Below are 13861 nucleotides of genomic sequence, written 5' to 3' on the forward strand. Positions count from 1 at the left end.
TTTCTAAAACTGACCATATAATCAGTCACAAAACCAACTTCAAAAGATATGAGATGATAGAAATAATCCCAGGAATCCTATCAGATCACCATGGACTAAGGATGGTCTTCAATGACAACAAAAACGACAGAAAGCCCACATAAACACGGAAGCTGAACAACATTCTACTCAATGATAACTTGGTCGTGGAAGAAAGAAAGAAAGAAAGAGAGAGAGAGAGAGAGAGAGAGAGAGAGAGAGAGAGAAGGAAGGAAGGAAGGAAGAAAGGAAGGAAGGAAGGAAGGAAGAGGGAAGAAGAAGAAAGAAAGAAAGAAAGAAAGAAAGAAAGAAAGAAAGAAAGAAAGAAAGAAAGAAAGAGAGAGAGAAAGAGAAACTAAAGACATTTTAGAATTTAATGAAAATGAAGGCACAACATACTTATATTTCATTGAGGTACAATGAAAACAGTGCTATGAGGAAAACTCATAGATATGAATGCCTCCAAAGAAATCGGAGAGAGCACACACTAGCAGGTTGACAATGCACCTGAAAGCTCTAGAACGAAAAAAGCAAACACACCCAAGAGGAATAGCTGGCAGGAAATAGTCAAACTCAGAGCTGAAATCAATCAAGTAGAAACAAAAAGGACTATACAAAGAATCAACATTTCTCTGAGAAAATGAACAAGATAGATAAACCCTTAGCCAGACTAACGAGAGGACACAGAGAGTGTGTCCAAATTAAGAAAAGCAGAAATGAAAAGTGAGACATAACAACAGAGTCAGAGGAAGTTCAAAAATCATTAGATCCTACTACAAAAGCCTATATTCAACAAAACTTGAAAATCTGAAGGAAATGGACAATTTCCTAAACAGATACCAGGTACCGAAGTTAAATCAGGAACAGATAAACCAGTTAAATAACCCCATAACTCCTAATGAATAGAAGCAGTCATTAAAGGTCTCCCAACCAAAAAGAGCCCAGGTCCAGATGGGTTCAGTGCAGAATTCTATCAGACCTTCATAGAAGACCTCATACCAATATTATCCAAACTATTCCACAAAATTGAAACAGATGGAGCACTACCAAACTCCTTCTATGAAGCCACCATTACTCTTATACCTAAACCACACAAAGACCCAACAAAGAAAGAGAACTTCAGACCAATTTCCTTTATGAATATCGATGCAAAAATACTCAATAAAATTCTGGCAAACTGAATCCAAGAGCACATCAAAACAATCATCCATCATGATCAAGTAGGCTTCATCCCAGGCATGCAGGGATGGTTTAATATACAGAAAACCATCAATGTGATCCATTATATAAACAAACTGAAAGAACAAAACCACATGATCATTTCATTAGATGTTGAGAAAGCATTTGACAAAATTCAACACTCCTTCATGATAAAAGTCCTGGAAAGAATAGGAATTCAAGGCCCATACCTAAACATAGTAAAAGCCATATATAGCAAACCAATAGTTAATATTAAACTAAATGGAGAGAAACTTGAAGCAATCCCACTAAAATCAGGGACTAGAAAAGGCTGCCATTCTCTCCCTACTTATTCAATATAGTTCTTGAAGTCCTAGCCAGAGCAATCAGACAGTGAAAGGAGGTCAAGGGGATAAAGATTGGAAAGGAAGAAGTCAAAATATCACTATTTGCAGATGATATGATTGTATACTTAAGTGATCCCAAAAGTTCTACCAGAGAACTACTAAACCTGATAAACACCTTCAGCAAAGAGGCTGGGTATAAAATCAACTCAAATAAATCACTAGCCTTCCTCTACACAAAAGAGAAACAAGCCGAGAAAAAAACTAGGGAAATGACATCCTTCACAATAGTCCCAAATGATATAAAATACCTCGGTGTGACTTTAAAAAGCAAGTAAAAGATCTTTATGATAAAAACTTCAAGCCTCTGAAAAAAGAAATTGAAGAAGATCTCTGAAGATGGAAAGATGTCCCACACTCATGGATTGGCAGGATTAATATAGTAAAAATGGCTATTTTAACAAAAGCAATCTACAGATTCAATGCAATCCCCATCAAAATTCCAACCCAATTCTTAAGAGAGTTAGACAGAACAATTTGCAAGTTCATCTGAAATAACAAAAAACAGAGGATAGCTAAAACTATCCTCAACAATAAAAGGACTTCAGGGGGAATCACTATCCCTGAACTCAAGCAGTATTACAGAGCAATAGTGATAAAAAAAAAAACTGCATGGTATTGGTACAGAGACAGACAGATAGACCAGTTGAATAGAACTGAAGGCCCAGAAATGAAGCCACACGCATATGGCCACTTGATTTTTGACAAAGGAGCCAAAACCATCCAGTGGAAAAAAGATAGCGTTCAGTAAATGGTGCTGGTTCAACTGGAGCTCAGCATGTAAAAGAATGCAGATCAACTCATGCTTATCACCCTGTACAAAACTTAAGTCCAAGTGGGTCAAGGACCTCCACATCAAACCAGATACACTCAAACTAATAGAAGAAAAAGTGGGGAAACATCTTGAACACATGGGCACTGGAGAAAATTTCCTGACCAAAACACCAATGGCTTATGCTCTAAGATCAAGAATCGACAAATGGGATCTCATAAAACTGCAAAGCTTCTGTAAGGCAAAGGACACTGTGGTTAGGACAAAACAGCAACCAACAGATTGGGAAAAGATCTTTCCCAATCCTACAACAGATAGAGGCCTTATATCCAAAATATACAAAGAACTCAAGAAGTTAGACCGCAGGGAGACAAATAACCCTATTAAAAAAATGGGGTTCAGAACTAAACAAAGAATTCACAGCTGAGGAATGCCGAATGGCTGAGAAACACCTAAAGAAATGTTCAACATCTTTAGTCATAAGGGAAATGCAAATCAAAACAACCCTGAGATTTCACCTCACACCAGTGAGAATGGCTAAGATCAAAAACTCAGGTGACAACAAATGCTGTCGAGGATTTGGAGAAAGAGGAACACTCCTCCATTGTTGGTGGGATTGCAGACTGGTACAACCATTCTGGAAATCAGTCTGGAGGTTCCTTAGAAAATTGGACATTGAACTGCCTGAGGATCCAGCTATACCTCTCTTGGGCATATACCCACAAGATGCCCCAACATATAAAAAAGACACGTGTTCCACTATGTTCATAGCAGCCTTATTTATAATAGCCAGAAGTTGGAAAGAACCCAGATGCCCTTCAACAGAGGAATGGATACAGAAAATGTGGTACATCTACACAATGGAATATTACTCAGCTATCAAAAACAATGCCTTTATGAAATTCATAGACAAATGGTTGGAACTGGAAAATATCATTCTGAGTGAGGTAACCCAATCACAGAAAAACACACATGGTATGCACTCATTGATAAGTGGCTATTAGCCCAAATGCTTGAATTACCCTAGATGCATAGAACACATGAAACTCAAGACAGATGATCAAAATGTGAATGCTTCACTCCTTCTTTAAAAGGGGAACAAGAATACCCTTGGCAGGGAATAGGGAGGCAAAGTTTAGAACAGAGGCAGAAGGAACGCCCATTCATAATCTGCCCCACATGTGGCCCATACATATACAGCCACCAAACTAGATGAGATGGATGAAGCAAAGAAGTGCAGGCCAACAGGAACAGGATGTGATCTCTCCTGAGAGACACAGCCAGAATACAGCAAATACATAGGCAAATGCCAGCAGCAAACCACTGAACTGAGAACAGGACCCCCGTTGAAGGAATCAGAGAAAGGACTGAGAGAATTTGAAGGAACTTGAGACCCCATATGAACAACAATGCCAACCAACCAGAGCTTCCAGGGACTAAGCCACTACCCAAAGACTATACATGGACTGACCCTGGGCTCCAACTGCATAGGTAGCAATGAATAGCCTAGTAATAGCACCAGTGGAAGGGGAAGCCCTTGGTCCTGCCAAGACTGAACCCCAAGTGAATGTGATTGTTGGGGGGAGGGCAGTAATGGGGGGAGAATGGGGAGGGGAACACCCATATAGAAGGGGATGCTGAGGGGTTAGGGGAATGTTGGGAAGGGGAATAACAATTGAAATGTAAATGAGAAATACCCAATTTAATATAGATGGAGGAAAAAATGTCAAATATAAAAAAAAGATGGAAGAACAATGTTGGATTCTTCATTCTTTCTTAGAAGGAGGAACACATTTCTCACAGGAGGAAATATGGAGATAAGATATTGAGCAGAGACTGAAAAAAAGGCCATCCAGAGACTTCCCCACCTGGGGATTCTTCCCATATACAGTCACCAAACCCAGACACTATTTTGAATGTTTAATACATGCTGACAAGTGTGTGATATAGCTATCACCTGAGATCCTCTGCCAGAACCTGATAAATACAGAGATAGATGCTCACAGCCAACCATTGGACTGAGTACGGGGTCCCCAATGGAGAAGTTAGAGAAAGGACTGAATGAGCTGAAAGGGTTTGCAGCCCCATAGGCAGAACAACTATATCAATCATCCAGACACCCCAGAGCTCCCAGGGACTAAATCACCAACAGAAGAGTACACATGGAGGGACCCATGGCTCCAGGCACTTATGAATCATAGGATGGCCTCTTTGGGCATCACTGGGAGAAGAGGCCCTTGGTCTGGTGAACACTTGATGCCCAGTTGTAAAGGAAAATCAGGGCAGGGAGGTGGGAGGGAGTGGGTGGCTGGGTTAGGGAGCACCCTCATAGGAGCAGGCAGGGTGGGATCTCAGGTTTCTGGAGGGGAAACTGGAAAATGGGATAACATTTAAAACGTAAATTTAAAAATGCATAAAAAAAGAAACTTGAGAGAAAAAAGCTTCTTTTTTCTCAGTTTATTGGGGCTTTCAGCTCATTATGAACTGAAGAAGTAGGTCCAAGCAGCTCCATCTATGATGGGAGAAAATGAAGTCTTACATATTTACATGTTAAAACAGATGAAGCAGGTCAGTACCAGGAATAGGTATGACTTTCACAGGTCCTCTATTCACCTACTTTCACTACCCAGACCCCACCTCCTAAACATTAAAAACAGAATCATAACCTGCTAACTGAGTATTGAGGACATGAGCCTGCAATGAATATTTTGTATTCAATGCATAATCACTATCGATCTCTTAATGTTCATGTCTGCCTCATGCTGTAAAAACTACTTAGTACATCTCAAAGAGCTGGTTGTGCTTGCCGCTAGACTAATCACCAATCCAAGTTTTCTCCTTGAATCAGGTAAACTTTTCTGTTTGATCCAACTAATTCAATGTCTAACTCACATATTATTGATAAGAGAGTAAATGTTTCAATCCAAAATAAAAGAACAGAACATCATAAAAGACTGGCTCAGTGTAAGATACGATGCCTGCAGAGAAAGTACCAAACACCGCACAACTATTTCTGATATCTGTGATTTCTTGGTGATTCATGAGCTAGCAAGGGTTGGCAAGCCCCGTTACTATGCCCTCTTTAGATTACAGTTCACATAATCTTTCTTTTGAACAAAGGTCTCTCATTGTGTGTTCCTTTTGTCAAATATGTGTTCCATATTCCTGGGAACTCTGACTTAATGTCATTTTCCAAAAAGACTGTAAATTCACTTTTAGGTTCACACACACTGCTTTAATGGGGGCTTTCCACAGAGATCATAATCCTGTCACTCAATGCCATGACTCTCCAGTTCTTCTTTGAAATATGGGCAGAAGGTTCCATGCCCTTATAACTTCCTTCCTGTGGCTAAAATAAATAACACCAAGTAAAATGTATCAAGGCATGGTACCAAAGGTACATTCATATGATCACTTTGTACAATGGCTTCAATAGTCTCAGAATGCCTGGTTGTCAATTCTGTGCAAGTCTTTTTCTTGGATAACACAGCTATAGTAGATTTCTCTGGGAAGATCAGAAAACAAATATTCTCACAGGAGTTTACAAGTCTGTATTTTTCTATTAATTTATCTCACATATTACATCCTGACTGTAGTTTCCCCTGCCTCCCTTTGCCTGCCCCCATTCTAGATCCCTCTTCTAGTACCCCTTCCACTCCTCCTTCATTCCCTTCAGAAAAAGGGCAGGCCTCCCAGTTTATCAACTAAACATGGCATGTCAAGTTGCAATGAGATTAGGCACCTACAACATTAGTCCAAACATTACACGTTTTTGTCTTCTGGCCAAACTGCAAGTTTTATTGAATATCATGTGCTACGTTTTTATTTCTTCTCGCTATAAATCTCATTAAGTGTAACCAGAAACACGTACTGCACTGTCTGAAGTTGTCCTGCCTTGAACTTTTCCCTTCACGCTAAATTCTTAATCAGCTTTTGTTCAGCCTCACACAAAACCTCAGGTCACAGGCAAAATGGAGAGACAAATGCTTTACCAAAAAATAACACAGGTGGCTTCTAATGTGATCCCAGGGAAAGTTTCATTTACAACTAAAACCCCATTCCCTGCTGGACAAGCTCTTGTAAATATCCTTGCTTTCTTAGCTCCCACCAGAACCATCAATCAACCTGGATTACTGTACTCTGAGCTTATGTGGCTTGTTCATAGCTTTTTTTAGTGAATTCACTTTCAAAACAGCTGCAAATGTGTCTAAACTACTTCTCAGGGATAGTGACAAATGCACACCCATCCACCAGCACTTCTCTCTGCAGATCGTCTTACCCTTGCTACAACAACCTACATAACAAGAATGACTTTCAAAAGTTTGCTTTGGCTTATGGCTTCAGGGTTTCAGTGCATGGTTACTATATTGAATCAGTGACACCACCACCCCCATCCCCGGTAAGGTACAATAGTACGACAGAAAGGTGTTGTTGAGAAAAACTCCTCATCTTTGTTACCAGCAGAGAGAATAGAAATAACAGTTGGTAATAACAAACATACTTAAAGGCAATGGTCTTCTTCACCCCTTGTAGCCCATGTCCTAAAAAATAATTCTAAGAGACACTCATCAAAAAATTAATCCATTTATGACGTTATCTTCCTTATAATCTAATGAAATTTTAATAGTGACATAAGCTCAGAACCAAACTTAAACATATGGGTCAATCTTGAATATTCCTCACATTCATACTGTTAATTATACCTCACTGAAACCTTAATTATATAACTTTTTCAAGACAAAAACTGTGTTGGGAAACTGGCCCTTCTTGAACTCGCCTACTCTTCATGGCCTTTTCTGATTGATTCTAGCTTTTTCATGACAAGCATGACTCAAAACACTGACCTCATTTATGTTTCTAGTTATGAGGATGCTTTCTGTTACAATTCACTCTTTTGAATACATTTACTCCACTAGTCATATACCTCATTTTTAGATCTACATTCAATGAATACATTATACTATTCTGTTGAGTTTTGTTGGTTCAACTAAATTTAGAAGCCTGTTTTTATCCTTTTATATTCTTAATTTGATTTATATGTTTGTGTGAAAATAAATTTATGACATAAACAGGGAGGTAATATGTGTAGAGTTGATATATTTTACTTATATGTAAGAAGTTTTATCTCTCCCAGAGTCCAGGAGTCAAAGCCGTTGTCAACCCAGTCCTGTCCTGCACTCGCCTGCCTCGTCTTTTTTGCTTTCAACATAACAGATGCCGCTGTGTCCTTCGCCAAGGACTTCTTGGCTGGTGGAGTTTCCGTGGCCATCTCCAAGACGGTGGTAGCACCCATCGAGCGGGTCAAGCTGCTGCTGCAGGTGCAGCATGCCAGCCTCAAATCTCGGCAGATAAGCAATACAAGGGCATCATAGACTGTGTGGTTCGTATCCCCAAGGACAGGGAGTCCTGTCCTTCTGGCTTGGTAACCTGGCCAATGTCATCAGATACTTCCCCACCCAGGCTCTCAACTTTGCCTTCAAAGATAAATACAAGCAGATCTTTTTGGGTGGTGTGGACAAGAGGAACCAGTTTTGGCGGGACTTTGCAGGGAACCTGGCATCAAGTGGTGCTGCTGGGGCCACATCCTTGTGCTTTGTGTACCCTCTTGATTTTGCCGGTACCCGTCTAGCAGTTAATGTGGGCAAAGCTGGAGCTGAAAGGGAATTCAAAGGCCTTGGTGACTGCCTGGTTAAGATCTCCAAATCTGATTGGGATTAAGGGCCTGTACCACGGCTTTAATGTGTCAGTACAGGGCATTATCATCTACCGAGATGGCTTCTTCGGTATCTATAACACTGCAAAGGGAATGCTCCCAGATCCCAAGAATACTCACATCTTCATCAGCTGGATGATTGCACAGTTTGTCACTGCTGTTACTGGCCTGACTTCCTATCCTTTTGACACAGTTTGCAGTCGTATGATGATGAGTCTGGACGCAAAGGAACTAATATCATGTATACAGGCACGCTTGACTGCTGACGGAAGATCGCTCGAGACAAAGGAAGCAAGGCTTTTTTCAAGGGTGCATGGTCCAATGTTCTAGAGGCATGGGTGGTGCCTTTGTGCTTGTCTTGTATGATGAGATCAAGAAGTACACATAATTATGTCCTAGGTGTTCTCCCCGAGAACAGGCATGCTGTATAATAGACCATATTCTTGAACATTCTAGACAGATTCTCTGGGCTTCTATGTTTTATCAATGGCAACTATTTACCAGTTGAAAAGTAGAAAGCAATTATATTCATCTGACCAGTTTTCTCTTAAAGCCATTTCCATAATGACAATAATGATGGGACTCAATTATACCTTTTATTTCAGTCACTCCTGATAATAAAAAATTGAAGAAATAAAAATATCCAAAACCAAAAAAAGAAGTTTTATCTCTAGACTCTCTCATTTGTGTGTAAAAGAATTTGATCAGTCTATTACCTTATCTGTAGAGAGTCTATAAAGACTTGTTATGTGTCCTACACATAGTGGTTGAATAAACAAATTAAAAACGTGCAAGGCTCATGACTGACTGTGCTATTACAATTATGTGGATTTAACTCTCTGTAAGTGAAATAACTTAAGACCTCTTCTATTGCTTTCGGTCCTAACTCAAACTTGTGACCTTTATCAGATCACTGGTACAAAAAATAGCATTTTAAGAATTTATGAGTGTGGATATGTCACTTGAGCCCTTCAAGCCATCAGAAAGTATTCAGAATAATTGATTTAAAGATGGACATGAAATTGTTCATCCGAATATATACTCAAAGTGCAGGAAGTCAGCCATAAGAAGTCAACCTGCTGAGAATAATCTGAGGACTAAAACCAGGTTATGTTAGGATTTTCTTCTGTAAGATGTGATTTGATAAAATGTAGCTTAAGAAAATAATGAGCATAATCAATTTAATAATTAGAATAAAGCTCTGTGCTCAAGTGAACCCAATCCAGAAATACAAATGTGGAAGGTTTTTTTTTTAACATTAAATCAAACTAACACTATTAGACTCCCAACGTGGAGCAGCACAGACTTCTGTGACAAACCTTCAATTTGCTGAAGTGAATTTTCTGAGTAAAAAGCCCAGAGCTTTGAATTTATATCAACCTCAGAATCTTAGGACAATGATTTATAATAAGCAATGTGAGAGGATGACACTTCTGAAAGTACAACTTATGGATTTGCGCTCTCCTTATGTGACCAGTAGCTAATCTGTTCTACAGTAAGCAAAGATTAATGCACCCATGCTACTTCTTACAAAACTGATATCACCTGGTACGTCTGCTGGGATTTCACTCAGTCTTCTAAGGCACTACTTTCCCAACTCCAGGGATTTCTCTTGCACAGTGATTGCTCACCATGTCATTAGCAAATCTTCAGACCGATCTTGTGGGTGAGAACCACTATGCATTTCTAAGACAACTATCCTCAGAAAAATCTGCTTAAAAGACTGGTAATTAATGGTGACTGGGCATTAGGAATATGTCCATAGTTTCATAACTAGAAAGAAAAATTCACCCTACCTATATGTTTGCACAAATAGTATGGTTTACCAAAACACCTCAGTGTCTTTCTAAGAGTCTAAAATTCTGCCACATATTAAAAGAAGGCTCAGTTTCTATGTGACTGGCTCTATTATGATCCTTGAGCAGTGAGTCTTAGTTGAGGTTCAGGAGTGGATAACATTACATGTGTGATCACAATTCATTACCAGAGAAAGTAAGTGGATTCCTTATGACTTTATTGAAAAAAAAAAGTCTGCCTGGCCCATGCAAGTTTATGTGTAAGTGTATTGATGTGTTGTACAAAGTCCATTTTCCATGTTCTGACATAACTTTGTAATATTTTGCCATCATCAATCATATAGTGAGTTCTGTACATCACCCTAGTTATATAATAAATCTGGACTTGAGCTTGGAGATCCCCAGAATGGCAAAGGGATGGTTCTTGTTTCTATAAAAATAAAAAACAATGAAAAACGAAAGGCAGGAACTGAATGCAGAGAGGGCAACTACATTCTACTTACAGTTTGATTACTTTCTATACCAATGGCTATGATGAAGTTTTCTAAGTACTGCTCTTTCAAAGTTGGAATGCATTATTTATCTTCCATTGTCAGATAGTAAAGACTTTCCCCTGTACCACCAAAAGTTGTAGATGTAATGTTATGCTGGTTGGCAGTTATGAGGGCTTCTGAATGTTTTCCTGAATTATTAACAGTGGGTACTGAATATAGTCTTGATATGAAAAGTTATGAAATAAGGTCGTTATTTTAAGCAGTGCTCTACAGCTTTAACAATATCATAGTCCACAGCACAGGGGTCTATCATAAGGAAAATATATTAGGATCAAAGAACACACTTTGAGATGTTTGATTCATAAGAAATGGAACTGCAGGTGAAGTTATGTGTATGTGTGTGAAACAGACATCATACAAACAGACAGAGATAGAGAGAGAGAGAAGGGGGCAGAGAGAAAGAGAGAAGAGTTAGAAACAGAAAGATTAATTTACTAATCTTCTTTACCATTTAAATATAACCAGTAAATTCTACAAAGGCCCCAGCAATCTGGTACCTGCTAATATTCTACCTCTTAATATTCAACTATCTTCATTAGTGACACAGAACATGACATTTGAGTGTATATTCAGATATAAAGTGTAACAGAAATATTCCATCATCATGGACAGTTATACTCTTTTGACTGTTCATTAGACCCTATCCATGTCCTGAGATGACCGTTGGATGTACTGCCTCAAGAGTTCTTCTAATAATTAACATTGTATCTACTTATATTTAGGGGATCAAAAGCATGTAATAGCACAGTATCCCAACCAACAAGATAGCACATAGCTAGCAAGTGATATGAAAGGAACTCAACTCTTGATATGAAAGGAACTCAATCTCTGGTCTTAGTTACTTGTCTTTTCTGAAATATTATCCACACTTGCTATTCTGCTTCTGCTCTCCTTACTGTGTGCCTACCCCTGCCTATCTGCACAACTTATACATAACTACCTAATAGACCATAGGCATAGATATTGATTGAATATCATCAGATTACTTGCCATTATAAAAATCTATTTCTTATAATGAGATTTCGTTTTTAGTAACCATAGAAACTCAGAGAAGATGGGACCCACTGTAAAAACTCCCCTCGAGTCTCAGTAAATGGCCAAAGTTAATGGCACAAACTTCATTTTGTTCTTAGGCTATAATAACCTCATTTTCATTAAGCCTCCTTTGAGGGAAAATGATATTTATCCCTGTTGAAATGGACTTTAACAGTGTTGTAATAATTTCCTGCCTATTTCTTTACAAACAGCTGTTGCAATGCAAATAAATGAGTCATGTTGTGTGACAGTGCATCTGACACAGCGGTTAGAAGGGATAATACAATTTTAAGGGGTTGCCATTTAACATTAATTGACTTACCTACTGACAGATTGGGCAGAGAATGGAATATTGTATTCTGGAATTTATTTCTCTTTAGGACTCATTTAAAAGATAATATTTAATATGAAATTTCTCTTCAAATATATTAGATCACCAAAACAGAGTATTTCTTAGGAATGATATAACTTTCTGAGGAAACAGGCTAAGTATTTAGCCAATTAATCTGTTTGGAGACATGCCTACTGTTTGAGAGTCGAGAGTCTGCTGGAACTAATTATACGGGAGTTCATATTGTGAACTTTATTTTCTGAATGGGGTACTTTAAAGATTACCTTCAAACACTAATCCCTGAATCCCTGGAAGCTGTCAGGAATTATGTTCACCTGATTGACTGTCCTGAATTAGGGAAACGATTATGGCATAATCATGCCACCTCTCTACATGAGAATATATTTATCACATGTCTGAGCATTACCTCCTGGTCTATCCTGCAAAGCTTAGAAAAATACCAATAGTTTATATTAATCTTCTGAATTTTCAAGTGCTGTAGAAAGATGTGAATGGGATGATCCCACTCTACTCTTTGGTATGATGGGCACAGTAGTTGTATGGTCACTTTCTATCTCAGAGAAAAAGACTTTCCTGCAAGCCTGATCACTCTTCTTCAAGACATTTTTTTTCTGTAAGTCTCATCAGACTAACTTATCCAAAGGTCTCTGTAGCATTCTGGGTAATGCTACCAAGGTGCTGCTACTGCACACTACTGCATTTCCCACAACCCTGCAAAGGCTATTTTGACCTGCACCTTAACATCCCTGTGCATCAAAGGTTCTGAGATGAGTTTGACTTCACAGCTCACCTCACTTAAACTACTGCAGAGAGTGAACGATTGCTTATGGAAAGATTCTGGAAGTGAGACACAATATACTGGTAATAGTAGCTGGTTTGTTTTTGAATCCTAAAGAAAATTTTGCTTTCCTCATAAGTAAATACAAAAACTGTTTTAGGATTAAAGTTTTCACTATTATTGGATGAGTAATAAGTAATACTTTGGAAACAAAAGCAAAATTCAAGATGACTAAGTTGTATATCTTCCCAAAATATTTCTGATACTGTGCTAGTTTAACTTTTAGAATAAGCCTCAAAATCTTAGTGGCGTTTTAAGATAACATGCATATTCCCTATCCATTTATGGTGAAATATTGGATTGAAAGGCTATAAATGAGGGACTTACTTGGTTTACCACCAGGCTGCACAGTAACTCTAATCCTCTAATAAATTAATTGTAAAGCCTCATAAGTAATATTTTTTGGAGGATGTGATGGCGACATTTGATCATCAGCTTGATCCAATTTAGGCTTTCAAAGCGGGTTAACTGAGAATGGAGAGTGTGCTGCACTCTACCACTGCTGGGCATCCCAAGCAGAATAAAGACAAAAGAGAAGGAGAGCTGAGGACCAGAGTTCACCTCTCTGCTTCCTGTTAGGAAACACAAAGCAAATAGCAGTCTCATACATCTGTCGTCATGACTTCCTTCCAGAGTAGACTCTATCCCTTTCTAATCCGTAAGCCACAATAACCATGTCTTTGCTTAATTTGTCTCCATAAGGTGCTGTCCCACAATGATGAGAAAATGAGTAATGCTCATATTTAAGGTATTGGACCATTACTGGATTTTTTGAAGCTACAGAAAATTAATGAGAAAATATGAATTGGGGGACTTTAATTCTTTTGTGTGTTTCACATTAAAATTAAAACGTGGCTTACCTTTTCATACAATTGAAAAATAAAATATATATTGTCAGCACACATATACATATCAAATGTATACATGTATGAGAGTAAAATATAATTGGAAGAAACGTATTTTTAAGAAACTGTAAATATAACGGCTCTTATTTCTATAGTTGGGTCTTCTACTCTTTGTTATATATTCACTTGGGCAATGAACAACACATTAGTTAGTAACTAGTCACATCATACTAAGACTGTTTCTATGAAAAGAACTTGAATCTAACTTTAAAATTCACCCAAGAATTCCATTTTACATTTTCGTAAATTTATCGTTTAAAAATTTATATGTGTGTGTATGTTTTGTGAAGAATAA

The 13861-nt window shown here is 38.3% G+C and overlaps 1 pseudogene; it reads left to right on the forward strand.

Annotated features, from left to right (window-relative positions):
* The first annotated feature begins 7454 nt into the window (after window positions 1-7454).
* Window positions 7455-8549, forward strand: LOC116893277 (annotated as a pseudogene).
* Window positions 8550-13861: the final 5312 nt, after the last annotated feature.

The sequence above is a fragment of the Rattus rattus genome, chromosome 2 (genome assembly GCF_011064425.1).
Source record: "Rattus rattus isolate New Zealand chromosome 2, Rrattus_CSIRO_v1, whole genome shotgun sequence".
NCBI classification, from domain to species: Eukaryota; Metazoa; Chordata; class Mammalia; order Rodentia; family Muridae; genus Rattus; species Rattus rattus.